This window comes from Carassius carassius, chromosome 22 (assembly GCF_963082965.1).
Source record: "Carassius carassius chromosome 22, fCarCar2.1, whole genome shotgun sequence".
Lineage (NCBI taxonomy): Eukaryota > Metazoa > Chordata > Actinopteri > Cypriniformes > Cyprinidae > Carassius > Carassius carassius.
Window position 1 is genome coordinate 26,579,548 of NC_081776.1, and position 20,024 is coordinate 26,599,571.

Sequence of the window (20,024 nt, forward strand, 5' to 3'; positions counted from 1 at the left end):
AAATTAAAATTTTGCAGTCAATCTATTGTTGTTACTATTCGTTGTTACTATTTGTTGGGATTTGTGTCCTGTAAAATGGTGACCTTAATTGTGACCTTTGTGTTACAAGGCTTCATATTGCACTATTGCTAATCAAAAACGAGCTCAGACATCCTGAGAAAGGGACTTATTTTCTGACAAAGGGAGTATGGAAACAGTTTACTTCGGTTGCACTTAGAAACTACACAACAGCATGTTGACTAATAATAATACTCTACCGGCCAACCTTTTCAACCTTACCAGTATATAATATAATTAGGTTGTACAATTACATAACACCAATTTTGCCAGAAATTATGCTCCAGCAGATATCTTCGCACATGACAGTTATAATTGGCTCTCAAAGTAAGTTTAACCTGAATGTGTGTCAAGTGGTACCCAGAAGACTGAAAAACCAGATAGTGTGTATATGTGGACCCCATTAATAACGAAATACCTGACAAGTCCCCAGGAAGCGGTTCCTAGTCAGGTCACTGAACTCTACTTGGTCTGAATCATCATTTGATGTGACATCTGTGTTTATGACCCCTCCAGTATGCTTCCTGATTTTTTTTGCTGCTGTAAAACCTTCAGAAAGGGTGGTTCCCAGATTGCATGATCCTGTCAGGTGGCCACAGAATGCCACAAAGACAAGGATGTGTGTGTGTGAAAGTGAGTGTTTGTGTGAAAGTGAGTGTTTGTGCGGGGCATAGTTGGGTGAGTGGTGTGTCTTAGGATACTCACTGTTCAGCTAGCTGCCCTACTGGTAAGCCTCAGCCAGAAAGTCTCTTGGTTTTCTTTATTGTCATGTTAATTTTTCCACTGCCTTTACTTTATGAAAAAACACCATTACATAAATTCATAAAAAAATCTTGTAGGAATCAGGGGCAGGGTTTGGATGTCCTTCCTTCACCCTCTCTATTAGACAACTCTAAAACAGGGTTTTCTATAGTAGGTGTTATGTCTATATCTGAATGTAATGCTCATTATTGCAAGTGAATTTATACTGTCACAGTTTTTAAGTTGCATTGTCTGGAGATTTTTACATTTTTCAGTCTCCAATTTCTGTTCAGTATTTGAATGTTTAAATTCATATATATATATATATATATATATATATATACTGAAATGTAATATGTTAACAAATATTAGAAATCAATGCATAGACATATATTGCAAATTAATATATTTACATAGTCTGATATCTAAATGTATTTACAGATATGGGAAATAAATATATGTAAATATTTACAACATAAAATATATTAACATATGTTTAATATATGTGGAAAATATTAAAGAGCAGACAAAATCAAATATTTAAAATATATTTACATATATTTTATAAAACATATTTTCTTCTATTTAAATGTAAGATATTTCAATATATAAAAATGTATTTATTTTAAATATATTTGTATCTATGTGACTTCTGTATGGGGCCGCAGCCCACTAGTTGAAAACCACTGCACTATACTATTTATACTTTATGTGGTGTAATATGGACCTGTGTCTGCAATGAAGCTTTATTATTATAATGTTGCTCTGTGAGCTATTTGGATTTTGCTCTACAGGTCAGCATGGATACCAAGACTGGTTCTATGCTCATGTTAAGCCCAATGTGTTTAGTATCATTGGTCTGATTGGCTGTACAGTTTGCCCAATTGGTTTTTAGAGACACAGGTAGCCTCCGCGATCGACAGTTGGAACAACAGCTCAATTTCCAATTCAGCTGACGTATATGCACGATTCCACGTCTCATTCCTGTAGTATTAATCATCTCTAGTGCATGCATTTAAAAAGAGCATGGGACTTATGTACAAAGCTTGCGTACACACAAAGCAGCTGCGCACGCCTCTTCTCATGCACACATTCAGATGTACAAAGACTACTTGAACGTGAGTGTGCAGTCATGTGATACAGGCCGTCTCTGTTTTCAATGCCTAATGAAGATCCGATGGGATTGAAACGTTGCGTTGTTTTCAAGTAAATAAATTTCCTTTTGGAGCATAAACAGGGGGCAGACCACCTCTTCTACTATATTTGATACCATTGATTTTTTTGGATGTGCACACCACTCTACTCTCTAATTTCAACAGGGGTGCCAATAAATATTTCATTATTAACATTGAAATGAAACTGAAGTGAAGTGACATTTAACAACGTGTTCTATGTATTCTTTATTGAAGATGGATTTTTTTGTGGACAGCCTGTTGAAGCTGGCTTCGCCAAAGAAAGCTAAAGGGTTGGTAATGCTATGACTAGAGTTGGGTTTGTTGGGTGTGCCTTTTTATATGATAAATTGACTTGATAGAGGCAAGAGTGCAGATAACATCAGTAGAACATGTGTGTTATGTGCCTAATGCAACTAATGCAAAAACAGGTAAAACCACACACTGTGTAGAGTAATGAGTAATGGCTTATGGCTAGAGCAATTGCTTATTTGTCAAACAATATGATGTTGTTCACTTAAGTCTCATGGTTTTATAGGTGATCTTTGTCTAAATATATGTTGGTTTTTGATGTTCACTAAAAATAATGTGTTATGATTGCACAGGCACTTCGTTTCAGTAGTAGAGCTGCAGAGGAGATGCTCTGCACCAGAAAAATTCTCTGGTCACCTCATGGTGACTTATTTGAGGAAGGCAAAGGGGGGAAAAAAGAGCTTGTGAGGGAATTGAAAGAGGCAGGGGTGCAGTGACATTTGTTGGCACAAACAGATTTTCCAGCAGTGGGACATGTAGAATGTGAATTGTTGGTGGTTTGCATTCAGTCAGCAACATGTAAGCACACACACTTATGACCGTAACTGTTGACAGCACAGGTACAAAAGGCAGGGTCACCAGTAAATACAAATGTGGCACTTACATCAGTGGTGTGAACAGTGATGAAATCACCATCAACGTGGTACTGTTTTTTGGCAACAATATCTCTAGCCATGTCAGCACATAGCTGTGCAATATCAATACATATCTATGCTTCAGTGATTGCTGATACAATATGTGTGCATACATTTCCCTTATCATACAATCCACCGTCACACTGGATCTTGACTAGATCCACAGTGTTCAAAGTTTAATCTGAGTTGGGCCCTGCCCATTTGCACAGAGCACATTCCTTTGCTCATTTGTCAGGATCTGCTGTCCCACTGTGTTCTTGGCTGATGTAGATGTTGATGCTGACGAGGAGATCCTCAGTCTTCCTGCGTCTGCCAAGTCGTCCAGGTAACTACATTAACAAAAGAGCATTTAGTCTGAGGATAACAGGCATTATTGTGTATAAAATTAAATATAGTATTGACCTTTTTAATCACACAAATTGATCATTTTTAATTCAATTCTGATTTAATTCCATTCATGCAGGACATGTAACAGTGGACAGTATTGTGAATATAGAATTAGTCGATTCAAGTATCTGAAAGATAACATTAACAAATTTACTTAACACTTACTCAAATGGCATGGCAATGGTGTGAACAAAATTAATGTGATAAACATCACAATAACGTTGTTCTGGCCTTACCAATAATATTTTTGAATATGACCACATAGCAAGTGAAGAAGTTGATCAACTCTTCTGTTTGACTCTCCTCTTAGTCTGGGCTACCAACTTTTGAGTTCAGATATATGTCATCTGGAAATACTTTTGTACTGTTTTTTTATGAAAAAGTTATGTAAAATAACTGCTCAGTGCCGCAAAACAAACAACTCTGCTAATGCTAATTTAATTCTATATAAACTATATAACAGCATAGGCCTATTAGTTACTAGCCTAAACTGGACTGAGACAGGGAGCGCCCTGTAACTCACTGACCTGCCTGCGTTCACAATTCACACAGTGCAGATGGAAGGGAGAATGGCTGACTACACTGTTTATGGGAATTCATTATGCATTTCCCTCACAATTGTCTGGTCTCTCTGCACGCTTTGCGAGATCATGCGGCGCAATTTTTTTTTTCTCACTACTGCACGAGTCTGCATGAGAATATGAGGGTGTGGCGTGAGAGCGTGAGAATTGGGTCAATTGCGTGAGTCTCACGCCGAATGCGTGAGAGTTGGCAGCCTTGCCTTAGGAACTGGTATTTAAGTGCCAGAAAAAAAATAAAAGGGGAAAACAATAATATACTGTTATGAGTAATTCATAGATTGAGAAAACAATACTTGCTCAGTGTTGGGGAGCTTGGATTTTGATATTGGAAACTTTGGAAATTATAACTTAATTTGTAAATACAAAAAAAAAAACTGTTCCAAATGTGACCAGAAAACTTGTGTTGAGTGGCAGATTAGAAGAGAAATGTGCCGTCTAGGGAACCAAATGTTCCCGATCATGAGTTACTTTTTGTTTTATATCATGCATTGTAATGTTTGAAAAAAACATGATTATCAATCTTTGAATACCTCTCTGCCTTGTTGTTGGTGTCACTGCTGTTGCGCTCAAACACTCGTCCAAAATTGGCCCATAGTGCTGCATGTTGAAGCCAGTGCACCTTCAGGTATGTTGTCACTCGATTGCTGCCAAGCTGGGCATCCAGGTCATTGCACACGCTAGTAGACACTTTCACAAAATCTTCCTCCTTGACAGGACCGGGCTAATATGGTCATACTTCCTGGTTCTAGTAAGAACTCTTGCTGCTGCATTTTGGACTAGCTGTAGTTTGTTTACCAAGCATGCAGAACAACCACCCAATAAAGCATTACAATAATCTAACCTTGAGGTCATAAATGCATGGATTAACATTTCTGCATTTGACATTGAGAGCATAGGCCGTAATTTTGATATATTTTTGAGATGGAAAAATGCAGTTTTACAAATGCTAGAAACGTGGCTTTCTAAGGAAAGATTGCGATCAAATAGCACACCTAGGTTACAAACTGATGACGAAGAATTGACAGAGCAACCATCAAGTCTTAGACAGTGTTCTAGGTTATTACAAGCGGAGTTTTTAGGTCCTATAATTAACACCTCTGTTTTTTCAGAATTTAGCAGTAAGAAATTACTCATCATCCAGTTTTTTTATATTGACTATGCATTCCATTAGTTTTTCAAATTGGTGTGTTTCACCGGGCTGCGAAGAAATATAGAGCTGAGTATCATCAGCATAACAGTGAAAGCTAACACCGTGTTTCCTGATGATATCTCTCAAGGGTAACATATAAAGCGTGAAGAGTAGCGGCCCTAGTACTGAGCCTTGAGGTACTCCATACTGCACTTGTGATCGATATGATACATCTTCATTCACTGCTACGAACTGATGGGGGTCATATAAGTATGATTTAAACCATGCTAATGCACTTCCATTAATGCCAACAAAGTGTTCAAGTCTATGCAAAAGAATGTTGTGGTCAATTGTGTCAAACGCAGCACTAAGATCCAATAAAACTAATAGAGAGATACACCCACGATCAGATGATAAAAGCAGATAATTTGTAACCCCAAGGAGAGCAGTCTCGGTACTATGATACGGTCTAAATCCTGACTGGAAATCCTCACATATACCATTTTTCTCTAAGAAGGAATATAATTGTGAGGATACTACCTTTTCTAGTATCTTGGACAGAAAAGGGAGATTCGAGATTGGTCTATAATTAACTAGTTCTTTGGGGTCAAGTTGTGGTTTTTTGATGAGAGGCTTAATAACAGCCAGTTTCTGGAAGCACCTCTTTTAGGAGCTTAGGTGGTATAGGGTCTAACATACATGTTGTTGGTTTAGCTGATTTGTATCATATTTTTACCTATTTAAAAAAAATCTTATGCTATTTGCTTGAACAGCTGGTTAATGAATTCCAGCCTTGTGGATTTTTGAATGTGTGTACTTTTACATGTCTACAGGTGTCACAAATTGGAGTGCTTTCTTTTCATACTACAAGGCAGAGTTCTACAAAATCTACAGACTGGAAACTTATATGCAGTGTGGAGACATATTCAAAAATTGTATTCCAGGTATGCAGTGTTAGTTGTTGCCATGTGGTGTTTTGCTTTCAATGATGAATTAAAACATTACAAAAATAATGAACATTGGAATATTTATTTTTTTCTTTCTTTGCTAAACCTGTAGGATATGTAGGTCGAGGAAGAAGAGGGGAACTCGACACCCACCCAGGCTTCTGCAGTGAGTTCTGCCAAATCTGTGCTGACCTTCTTTGAATGTTGTGTGCATGTAGTACAATAGATGCAAACTCCTCACCTTTCAGTGACAACTCACTTCTTTGAGGTTGAAATGGGTCACCTATGAGATTTGCATGGATCCAATGAGAGTGGATCTAACAAGGATAATTGTGATCTAAAGTGGGTAAATAAAGAACTGGTTGTTTCAATAAGTTGTGCATAGTATTTTCTTTACTCTATACTTCTTTACTTAAAAACTGTCTAAAAATGTAATACTTTATTTATTTGAGGTCTGAGATGTGGGAACAGTGAAGAGAGAGAGGTTGGGCAAATATTTTCTTACTGAAAATAGCCGGCATAGCACGTCATCTTTTACAACATAGAATTTTGACTATATGTTAGTCACATGCAGTTTTCTATTAATGTTCATGATCAGTAGATGAAAGCACACCTATTTTCTACTTGATTAGAAAATATGTAGTAGACACTTGATTTAATACCATTCCAATAAAAGCAGATGTGCCTTATTAATTTAAAGTCAAAGTGGACTACTGAGAGGGGTAAAGATTTAGCCGATCAAAAAACACACTTGTTTTTATTCTTACTTGTAACAAGAAACCACGGGCATTTCATGCATTGTGAAATGTATGATTCTGTTTTTTTATTTAGGTAGTTATAATGTTTTGAAATTAATACAAACGTTCATATAAATGTGTAATGATAAAAGACTTCCCAGTCATCGGGAAGAAGGAGGCGGGAACCGGCGGACAATCAAACAACATTTTAATAATTTAAAATAAACACAAAACAGCGCACCAGCCCCTCACGGACGACTGGTGCGCGCAAATAAAACCAAAACACAACTAAAAGCCCAGGCCTGGTCCTCTCTCGTCCTTCACTGTCGTCGCTCCAGTTTTATATCCTTCCATCTCCTCCATGGGCCTCGAGACCGGTGGGTCGAACAGGTGTAGTTCATCTCCAATCACTCCACCGGCCTCGCTCCCATGTCCCTCGGCCCCGCCCCACTCGTCACAAAATGAAAATATTAAAAGATTTGGTACTTGCCCATAATTATGTGCGCCTGATTTCAGTGTTTGCAACTAAGCATTTAAAGTGTTATTTAAAAAAAAAAATTCTTAGCAAGTTTATTTTTCTGTCAAAAGAATAACTTTACTTACGACGCGAATAAGTATGACGGGAATAAGTATGACGTTAATCTGCCATATGTCTAATCTAAATGCAGTGGGATGAGATCCAACTCCGCCCCCTGGACCTGGATCTAACTCCGCCCCCTGGATCTTGTGTTCTGCAGTGAGGGGCTACTGCGGTTTTTTGGGGGGTGATCAACTTTTTTTTTTTCTCCATGCACATATAAACAACATTAGTGTGTAGATTATAATTGCTCTTGTATATAATTAAAAGGAAAATAAAAATAATTAAAACAAAATTAAGTATATAAATTTGCCAAAGTCAGAAAAAAATTTTTTAAATGAAAGAAATATGAAAAATAAACACAAATTTAAAAAATAAAGAGGGGAGGATTCCAGTTATTGCATAACACCATATTTATCCTTAAAATAGTTATATGATCACTAACGTTCCCACCTTATGATTAGTGAAACATATTTTTAGAGAATTAAATAATTAAAAATAATTGTTTTAATTTTAAAACAAAATTGTCTACTTTACTTTAATCTTGTCTAAGGTATGTTATAATCGATCATAAAATATGTGAATTTGTCATTACATGAACAGAGTAAGGTATAAATATTTTATTAATTTGCCTAACTATAATCAACCAATGCAGGCGTTTTACCGTCTGTTTGTATGAATTTACTTCCATACATTAGAGATGTGGCTTAGGTTTAACTCGTACTATTTAAATTTATTTAATACAAGTTATTTAATCTGTATTAGTAATACGAAAGATAATATTTTTTAATTTGATCTCCGAAACAACATACTTCCGCCATTTTTGCACATGCGCACAACACATGTTACAAAAAGTTACACAAGAACACAAAGTAACCTTCCCAACACTGGACCTGAGACCTTGCCACTCAGACAAAGAGAATTGACAAAATCAACTGGGTGTTCATCTGGCATCACCTGATGACGTATTTTCTACTGTTGGGGAGGGAAAATCAAACGATGACGTATATGGCATAGGCGAGGCCTCTGACATCACACTTGGATGTGGGCGGGGGTTGGATGTCCACTGCAAGCTGCAGCGAGACGCTCCTCATTTTCTCACATGCGTCCAGGTAGTTTTTCTCACAAATGCAGTTGAGTAACTTCCTCTTCCAAAACAGTAGATGGCGCTAAGCCAGGGGATTAACCCAGTTATTATTACAGTTTAAAAAATTATATTTTAGTTTGATTTAGTCAACTCTCTTTGTCTGAGTTGCAAGGTGTCAGGTCCAGTGTTGCGAAGGTTACTTTGGAAATGTTATAGGTTACAGATTACAAATTACCTTATTTAAAATGTTATATGTAGTGTAACTGTTTCAGTGACTTTATTAAAGTAATGTAACTGATTACATTTGATAAGTTTTTGATTACTTTTCTAAATTTGCGTGTGAGAAAATCTGCCTGGGCACGTGTGAGAAAATCGAGCCAAAGTAACCTTCCCAACACTGGACCTGACACATTGCCATTCAGAAAAAGAGAGTTGACAAAGTCAAACTAAATTATAAACCCATATTGGATTTTAAAGGGTAACTACTGTTTTGGAAGAGGAAGTTACTCAACTGCATTTGTGAGAAAATCTTCCTGGGCGTGTGTGAGAAAATTGAGCCGAGAGATCTCGTAAAAAGCCAACATTTGTATGAACTAGATTTGGTATTTGTTCAAAGGTTAAATGCAATTTGTTGGATGGTTTTTATTTATTTGTGAAATATCATTTAGGCTCATTTATTTATATTTGTAAAACACAATATTACTCAACTACGTTTTCACTCAAATTGACCTTTGTATTTGAACATTGCTTTCTGTTTGTTTGTGAGTCGAGTATTCCTTTACAAAGCAGATCAAGTTTGTTTGTAAAATGCTGGATTTGTTTGTTTACTTATGGCAAAAAATTCGCTCCATATTCTAAACTCCAACACACTGAGCTCACCTACTCTGCTGCTACTCTGAAGCTCCTAACAGGAAGGGTTGAGAACAGAGAGTCAGACTGACTAAATCTTTTATGCAATTCCTGTACCCTAACTGTTGTTTGATATTTGCCACAATACCTTTATGACCTCTTCTGCTCCTAAGCCAAATGTCCACATTCTTTGTTTGTTTTCTTGCTTTCTTGTCAGTTGTGTCCAGTCTGATCATCTGCAGTGCAGTGATGTCATTAAGGATTTCTTCCTTGATGAACCTCTTAAATAGGCTCTGAGAACCTACAGTATACATGCATTATACATATGAACTATATAGGTCAATGTAAATACGGTATCTTAATAATATTGAATTTAAATAAAAACATCATAGATTACATCCATGGCATGTTATTTATTACCTTCATAAGCATGACCAGGACTTTGCTAATGAATGGCAACAGGCTAATCTGTCTGATATTTAGTCAGAAAGGTGGAGAACGTCCTGGAGACAGCCATGAAGAAGTGAAACTTGGCCATAATGAAAAGATCAGGATGTGCCTCTGCAAGGGAGTCATAGGATGATGTTCTTGGATTTGGAAGCTTTTTCTGTGTTACTGCATCCACATACATCCCGATCATTGGCCATACTGCAATAGCCCTGTCAATGACTGGTAGTTTTTCTATCCAACGATGCCCACAAAATGGCAGGGGAAACACAGATGTCTTGGTCAGAGTGCAGAAATCCTCTCTTCTAGCAGGGCTATTATGGAAAACTGTATGTAGTGCCCTGTGCACTTTCTCCATTTGCCATACACTAAAGCCACTTTTTATGGCATTATTGGGTGTGTGGAGACCACAGGTCCCAACCACAGTCAGCTGGGCATCTCCAAACGCCTCTGAATGTTCTTGCTGGAGAATTTCTAAAAACTTCCAGCTTACACTTGATCCATCCATGGAGATAAGACATCATGTTTCTCAAGTCAAGCTGCTGCACACACTCCTAGGAATAAAAAAAAGCAGACATTAACCTTACAATAGTCAACACATCTCATCTCTGACACAAAAAAAAATTAATCAAAATCTACAGTGAGTATAGGATATACTGACAAGTTTGTATATTTTATTAAAGAAATATTTCACCCAAAAATGAAAATTCTCCCATTATTTACTCACTCCCTTGTTGTTACAAACCTGTATATATTTCTTTGTTCTGATGAACACGTAGGAAGATATTTTGACAAATGTTTGTAACCAAACCGTTTGTGAGCCCCATTGACTTCCATAGTAGGAAAAAAGAATACTACTGAAGTGAATGGGTAACAAATTACTCAACGAAAACACATTAAGCATTTTACCTCACTAATATTACACTACGCCTACTAACGTCAACCAAGCCCAAACACATAAAACGGAAACCCTAAAAAACTCACGCATTCAAGCTAATAACATATTACAAACAACAAAATATGAAACATCAATCAAACACAATGTTACATAAACAATACCATCTTACGTAAACACCACCACCATATTAATGCTCTTAAAGACAATAATCAAACTCCCGTTAAGTTTATTCAGTAGTCTTTGCAATATTTCATCATTAGCATACATATTGACTATTATTTTTTATAATCTTTAAAAAAACGTTGTAGTGTCATACGACCTGTATTGTCATGTGATTTTATCTCAACTGCTCTCTTTTTCCGCATTCCACACTAAAGATTATTACAACATAGTAGTCAATTTTAAAGTTTATTAGCTGAACATTATTAAAAATAAAAGCTTACAAAATAAAACCATATAATGAATTTGACTCAATGATCACTCCAAAGCCAATAGCAAACCACCCCACACAGAAAACAACAGAAGTTGCAAGGACATACGATGACACACTTCACAGAGAGAAGAAAAAAAAACTTTTACATTGACATATATATATATATATATATATTTTTTTTTTTTGTTCTTATAAAAAATCATATTATACCATTTATATATAGGATTTATACATATAGGCCTGTTAGTCCTACATATAATTTGTATCTATATAATAGACAAAAAAATGCCTTTCTGCCATTACAGCCAATACCAGTACGTTTATTAAATCTACCCAAAACTGTTGTTTACAATACATATCATATATTAAAAACTTACAGAACATACAAAATATTTATTTTTTTAAAACAATTACAGGTTTTTTAATCTAGAAAGTTATTCGAAACCAATTATTCATACTATGAAATTTACGAAACCAATACCCCTACACATTAAATTTAAACTAAACAGCATTATAAAAACATATATACTCTAAAATAAGGACATTTAAATGTATGTTCACTCACAAAAAAACAAACTATAATAAAACCATGAAAAATATATAAATATGTACACAAAAGTCAATTACACAAAAAACGATCTATAAAAACAACTCTTTATTAAAATGGCAATCAGAAAAATGGCATATAAAATCAAAACAAACAAATTTAACATAAGTAACAAATAGCATAATACACACACAAAATATAGACTTTAAAGTTTAAATACACAAAATGCTTTACAAAATAATAATAACTTATCTTACCCACTAAAAAATTTTATTTTTACATTTGAACATTAATTTACATTTAAACATTTTCCAATAACTTAAACAATCAAGCTTAGCCTACATGAACAACAATTACTTCAACATCACAAAACTTAAGTAAACTTTACTTAACTTTACATAACTTAACTCGGATTCACCTGTAGCACTTACTGCCTCGGCTGCACCTGTTACAAACTCCAATTCACCTGAACTACACGCCGGGCCACTTCATCTGCTGCACCTCCTGCACACACAGACTCCACTTCATCTGCTGCATACAACAGCTCCAAATCACCTGTTGCACACATAGACTGCACTTCAGCTGATCCAGACACGGAGGATTTAGACGAGCATGCCTCAGACGTAGACGCGGTTTGCTCCGGTTCCTTGACCATAGCGACCACATTGCTATTCTGAATGTGGAGTTTCAGAAAACCACATTCTCACAAATGCTCTTTCATGTCTTGAGCATCCTGCAGCAGATGAGTGAGGTCACAGTTCAGTAAATACCAGTGCAGCACAGAATTGATAATACACACATTAAGTTCTCCAGAATCAAAGAGTACAGTCACATTAGCGATGGCACTGGCCGTATACATTCCCGTCTTCTGTAACATGTTGGGGTCAAACTCCACTTGACACCTGCAGTTCCCTCATGTACGGGACACAGTCACCTCCTCTCTGGTTATTCCAGCACACACAGAAATAACTGGATCCTCTCTGACGTCACAGGGAACAATTGCACCAAGACCTGACAAAGGTCTAACCTCCTCAATACTTGTTTGATGTCCGGTGGTTACAAAAAGCTCACCATGAAACTCCCGGGTGGTCAAATTGGAGAATTCATATGTCTTTTAACAAAAAAAACACGCCAACTTGAGATCCCCACAATTGCAGCCGAATTGTTCCAACTAGCATCCTGGAATATCACGCTCTGTGTCTCCGGTTGTCTGCTCTGGAACTCCACATTGTCGGTCCCAGCCCTCAAATGCACTATGCACCCAGTGACTTCACCAATCTGACAAAATATTAACAAAAACTAGACAAAAAAATTAGCCAAGACAAACTTTAGGATTCATCTGTTAACAAGTCCGAATTAAGCAAGCTACTCAAATTATAGTGAGCTACAGATTATTATTTACTAATTTGTAGTAATGTATTTTATGTTACACTCAATTATTCAATTTGATCAGTGAGCATATTTTAAAATCATTATAGCATTTATAGCAACAATAAGAAAATATTTTAGAAAAGCTAGTGTTGCGAGAGACACAATAATCAGGTGAAGGTGATGAGGAAATTAAATTGCTACATTATGAGACACAATTACCCTGCTCCCTCCAAAATCGACAGAAATGCACATTCAAGACAAGGAGGTAAGAAAATGCCCCCTACACAATCTAAATAAATCTAATACGACTGTCACTTTTGAAGTGAAATGTGAAAATAAATAAAACATGTTGAGGCAGTTACTCAGATTACTTTTGATTAATTTATTCTCAACGTTGAGCTTTACAACGAATCACACACGTCTCTGTTGAGGTAATGATGACATAACCAATCAGATGAGTTTAAAATAGTTACTGGTGAAGGAAACAATCAGCTGAACTCTTGGGTGTTTTTTTTGTTTTGTTTTTTGCTGAGTTCACACCGTGTGCTCAGCTCAGGCACTCTCTCTCTCTTTTTTTTTAGTAGTTTTTCATGCTACTAAAATAACAATGTCTTGATCTTCTAATGCATTAAAAAGCAATTAACTAATTCATAAACGGTTGTGGCATACAATAATGCCCCCCCCCCACACACACACACACACACAAAACTTCTTGGTTACGTATGTAACCCTCGTTCCCTGAAGGAGGGAACGGAGACGTTACGAATGGGATCTCGCCCGAGAGCCTAATCACCTTCGAGTGGTACAAAACGAGCCAATGATACACAAAGTACCTTGGTCTGCAGGATTTGCATCGCAAGCTCCACCCCGCAGAGTGGGTATATAAGGATATATATGGGTATATATGCATTTCAAGTCTTCGCTGAGGAGCCGAGCTAGTGACCCGGCCGTTAGGCGGAACACCCCTACTTCAGGGAACGAGGGTTACATACGTAACCAAGACGTTCCCTTTCAGTCGGTCACATTTGACGTTACGAATGGGGTCCCTTACAAAATGCCAAAAGGCAGGTATCCACCAAGATGGTGATACATAAGAACTCTGAGGTACCCAGCCCACAGGGTGGAAGTTTCAACGACAGAGCTGGCAAGGGGCTTGCCAAGGCAAAGACACATGCTGCGGAGAGACTTACTGTGAACATACACACGTGGGATTGCCCAGAAAAGGGGAATCACAACACATGGAGGCACCTAGTCCCACACAGGGCGGACCAAAGGGCATATACGCAAGTGTTGGACATCAACAGTGCTGGAGGAACCCATGGTTCTGACTGAGGAACTCACCTGAGGGGAATAGCGCACGCATCCAGTCAGCAGCAAGCGGACTGACACCAAGCAGGTCCTTACTGGCCCAAAGGGGCGAGTACCCGGGAGGACACAGGCTCTACACGGAGATTATAAAAGCTTTCAAATGTGTTAGGTGTCGCCCAGCCCGCAGCTCTACAGATGTCTGTTAGCTAGGCGCCATCCGCCAGCGCCCAGGAGGAAGCTACACTCCTAGTTGAGTGAGCTCTCACCCCTAAGGGGCATGGCATGTCTTGAGCCTGATAAGCCAGGACGATAGCATCCACTATCCAGTGGGATAACCTCTGCTTGGAGACAGCCTTTCCCTTCTGCTGGCCTCCGTAACAGGCAAATCACTGACTAACACGCAGATTTCCTTTGCTCTGTTAACAAAACCAGATGCGCGTGCTCACATTATAGACTGCTTAGTGTTTCCTCTATGTTGATTAGTTAATGGCGGCCCGCCACGGCAAAATTTTTGCCGCCACGGTAACGTTAGGGCTCTACAGTGCGACCATTTCACTCGCATTTGCGCCTAAAATATGTCTGTGTGCGACCATGAAAAGATATTTAGGCGCACTTGTGCGACTGACCCGATCGAAGATTTTTTTTGGCGGCCGCCAAAGCGAATTTTTGTCCCGCCAAAGTCTTATTTGACCGGTGTGTAATGTAGATAAACTGCTGCGCTTGTGACAGCTGGGCGCATGTTTAAAAGAACAAGAGAGAGCGAGCGAGAGCACGCGCCCTCTGGTCGCGTGCGCGCGAGCACTCTCTTTGCGAAGCAAGGTTCCACTCGACGGGAGAGAAAGAGAGAAAAAAAGAGACTGCAGCGTTCTGGAGAATAAATAACTTGAGATCGGTGTACACGTCCTTGAGAACGGTAAGACGTATAACTTATGTTGTTCATTTAAGCCTGTTATTGTATTAGTCATAGTTCTTGCTAATTTGAATTAAGTCAGGGCTGCCAACTTACACAATTGACACTTTTCACATGCTATCATGCCACACATCCATTTTCTCATGCACAGAAAAATCGCGAAGCAAAGTGAAGACTGACAGACAATACAGAGCAGGTTACTTATGATATATAAACAAAGTCTCAACTCTTAGAATCAGTCAATTTTATTACAAAATTCAAACAATAAATACAGTTTTGGTGTAAATGTGACGTGTCACGTGACAGATCCCTAGCCTCAGTGAACCGATCATCTCGCTGCCAACTTGTACTTAAGATTTTGGTTGTTTAAGGTTACAGTTCAATCGCAACTGAAAATCTGCCTCATTATGTGTGAATAAATTGGACAGACCTGCCCCCACTGCTAAAAAAAATCCTAAAGGAAACACTGTATAAGGATCAGATATATGCTGCCTTACAACGTGTCTCCTCTCGCTCAACCTGTGTCCTGTGCACTCACAACTCTCTCTGTGCTCACGCGCAAGATATTAAATCTTTTCGCACCTTTCTATCTATAACCTTTTCTGTTCTCATCTTTTTACTGCGTGCAGTGTGAACGTTCTGATCCGTTAACATGGGCTCGAAAAAAAAAGGCTACGCATCACAGACAGAGTGTGTGAACCTGGAGTTAGGCATATGCCCAGTCTGCTCTGTTCTCGCGCTCCACTTAGGCGTGCTGCATCCTGATTGGTTCAGATTACATACTGCGGGAGGTCAGGGCCACGGAAAATCATGCTATAAAGCGATTTAGAAATCGCATACACTCAAATCGCGATTTTATTTCAATTTCGATTAATCGCACAGCCCTAGTTTGTATGTAATCCTATCTAGATGTTTTATGTCTTTGTTGAGGTCTATAAAGTAAAAAATTGTAGTGATAAATATACATTTCAAAGGATTAAAACTTCTCAAAGTATTTGGGTTAAAATCCTGTTGCGTCATCTAGAGGACAACATAAATATCACAGCCTTTATCTTTCGGTTAAAATGGGTGATTGACTGAATATGACTTTATATTAAATGTGTATTAACATTGAAAGTAAATGTGATATAAAAACATTGTAAGTTAGGCTACTAATCTTTCATTGTACAGAAAGAGAGCAAAGAACATTTACATTATCAAAGAACATTTACATTATAAAAGAATATTTTCACTGACAGTCTAGAGTTCAATCACTCTCAAAAACTCCCATTAAAATCACTGAAACTGTTAACACTGTGAAATCAATACCTTATTTACAGATTCGTACACACATCTGTACTTTATTGTTTCTGACGAGAGAATTCTCCAGAAAGAGGTATTCAGTCAGCAAACGAGTGAAGGAAGCGCTGGCATTTTAGCGATGACTCATCTGAACGCCTCTGATTGGTCATTGCATTCATAAGCTCAACAGAATCATGTGTGATTGGTTATAATGCGCAGTGCTGTAAAAACACGTCTGTCTCCGGCTCAGCGCCAGCGAACGCAGATCTGAATTTAGCAGCTGATGATGTGACTCGCTGATCGATCTCACACTGGTGTGATTGTATCAAATATAAAAAATGTTAATCGGCTATTTTTTGTCTTTTGGAAGCTGCATTCAACTTGGCTCCCCTCTGTTATAAGTTACACATACAACAAACTAATGTCATAGTGGTATCGTGTACTGTAATTGAATGTAGCCTAAGTAATACCTGTCGAACCGTAGACAGCACACGCGGTGTTCATCTAATACAGATCTTCATCGCAAGCAAACAATAACCTTTGCAGATTTGCTTTCAATTTAGTGCCATAAAACCATAGAGAGAGAAAAAACCCACATTTTTCTAAAACATTGCTGAAGTTGTTTTAAATAAATATAATCTAGAATCATTCAGAATAACAGTTGCCATTTCCTTTACAATATACAATTAAAAAAATAGCTTACCTTAAAATCTTTTTTTCTGCTTTTGCGGAAAGAGAAGTCCTTGATAATGTCACTGACGTCAAGGGATCTGAGAATTACACTTTCCAGGGACATCAAAGTAAGATAGTTTAGTCTCTCTTGTAACATGGATGAACGAAGACGGTTTTTGACTAAAGACAGTTCTTCCTGACATCGTACTCAGTGAATATGCCACAGATGACTCATCTGGTTGCTTTTTACATTGTCTCTCTCTTTGTATGTCACTTTTGTATGTCTGAGATATACATGACAACGTGTTTTTGGCTGTTGACTCAAACCTCTCAAACTGATCACGGAGATCTGCAATGCAATCTCTCAATAAACCCACCAGAGCAACAGCATTAGACAGGTCAAGGGCCACCATCTGAAGTTGTGTGCTTGTTTTTTGAACGCGCTGCAGCACTGTATTCCACACACTGCACAGAATGGCAACTTCAAGCTTCTCCATCTGCCTGGAGAGAGATGCGGCCTCACTACGAGTGGTCAGGTTTTGATGATCATCTTCTGCTATTGTTTGAAGGGACTGGAAAATGTTGTCATAGTTTAGACAAAGGGTGCTGGTTGCTTGTGCATGTGCACTCCACCTTGTGTTTGACAAAGATTTCAGAGTTTGAACACGGCCCTTCTCATTTTCTTCTAGGTTGTACGTAACAATCTGCTACCTACCTATTTTGAGCAGAAGTAAAAAAGAGACTGTACAAATGAGAAAAAACTCCTCAGTCTCAAGACAACAGTTTACAGCATTTACCCCAAATAAGTTCAGAGTATGTGCCGCACAGGGAACCCATACAGCTAACGGGTTGACTTCACGTATGTGAGATTGCACACTTTTATAAGCACCAGACACATTACTGGCGTTGTCAAAGCACTGTCCATGCCAATCCTCTGTTTATGTTCATCTCCTTCACAACTGATATAACTGAATTGAACAGTGACGCACCTGTGTGACTGCTTATGGGTAGAAACTTAAGAAAACATATCTGACAATAAAAGTGAGCTGGTCTGAATGTGAAATGTCTGGGGTGGAGATGATTATCGAAAAATATTTGGCCATCCTGATTTTATCCAGGATTACAGAGAGCAGCTTGTCACCCATCAAATCAATTCACTCCTCACACACAGTAGAAGAAAGATATGAACTGCATTGCCAAATCGTGCAATATGCTCTCTAAGAAATGGATCAAATGGACTGATTAGTTCAAGGCAACCCAAGTAGTTTCCATTCTGGGGTGATCCAAATTGTTGGTTGTCTCCTCTGAAAGCAAGTCCTCGCTAAGATATAAATTTAATAACAGCAACTACTCTTTTAAGAACCTCTGACCAGTACCGGCTCTCTGTTTCTTATTGCCGTTTCAATTCATTGTCAATTTTACCTTGCTCTGCAGTTCTTGAAATCCACACAAGCATGCATTTGGGATGCGACTCAGATCCCTCGTGCTCGACAATCCGTTCATTTGCATGCTTCCAACCGTTAAAGCTATCAGCACATCCGAATTTAGAAAGGGCATTCTTGTCATTTTACACCAAACAGCCGGCACACAAAACAACACACGGCTCCCTTAGATGAGGAATAGAGCAGCCAATCTCATCTGACATTTTCACCATTCACTACTCTGCGATTAAAAAGACTTTTTAAAAATCTTCTCTTTTGATTTTTATTCTGTTGTTCTGATGCAGTGAAATCAGCAGTCATATTTTGACAAAGCTGTGGTCCTCTATCAGCCCAGTACTCCTGAACCTCGTCGTTGATCCAGGATCAGTGCTTGTGTTCGCTGGGATGTCAACGGCGTGCAGGGTAGGAGAGGAAGCCGATGCAAGGCCACTGATCTCAGGTTGATCTGCAGAAGGATGTCTCAGTTCATTAATATTAGCATCAACTTCAACCGAAACGTTATCTCCTTGCTCAGTCTCATTTTCTCCAGCAGCAGATGAAGTCGATGTTTCATCATTCTGGTGATCAGTTCAGGATAAGCATGAAACACATTTACTGTTAGCTGTTAGATTAACACTAACCTGTCAACATGGCTTGCTAACAGCGAATATAGGGGGCGGGCGATGAGCTAAATGTTATAACATTATACGAGTCATTTTATCTATCTATGATATACGTCAAAGTCAAGTTTAAATTAAATAAATTTAATTTAAAATGTAATTTATGCATTTAGCAGACGCTTTTATGCAAAGTGACTTACAGTGCATTCAGGCTATCAATTTTTACCTATAGTCATTTTTATTTATATTACTTTTAATAAGATTTTTATCATATCAAAGTGTAATGCCACTAAAATTTCATAATTCTTGTGACCAATTTCAATAAAAAAAAATAATAATATTAGCTTCAGAAAAGAATGTCAAGCTTACTGATGACAAGAGTCACAAATAACAATAGAACAAAGGCACATAAGAAATCGACCTACTTGAAAAACAAAGCACTGAATAATATTATATTGTATAAAGTAATCAAATATACAATACATAGTTTTCACTATAAATTCAATATTTATTCTTATTTATTTTACAAAAGTGATTCAGTCAAGTTTGATTAACATTATTGACACAAATGGCCACAGCATTAACAGCTTCTGTCACTTTAAGACCTCCCGTTCTCTCTCATGAACAACATCCAACAAGGAAGTGAAAAAAACTGTAATTCATCGACTGGCCGCTTGAGGCTGGCTGCAAAAGGGAGTCAGTCCCTTTGATTTTGGTCTATATACACAAATTGCAATGTATTACTTACAACTGTCTGTTTTCTCAACTGGTGCCATTGTATGAGGCACGAGAGGGGAGTCAGAATTAGAAACACCTGTTTCACATAAGTTAACGTTACAACACAAAATTGGGGCCAATAACTACACAAAAGCCCGAGCTGCTACCTCGGATTGCGGCGACAGACC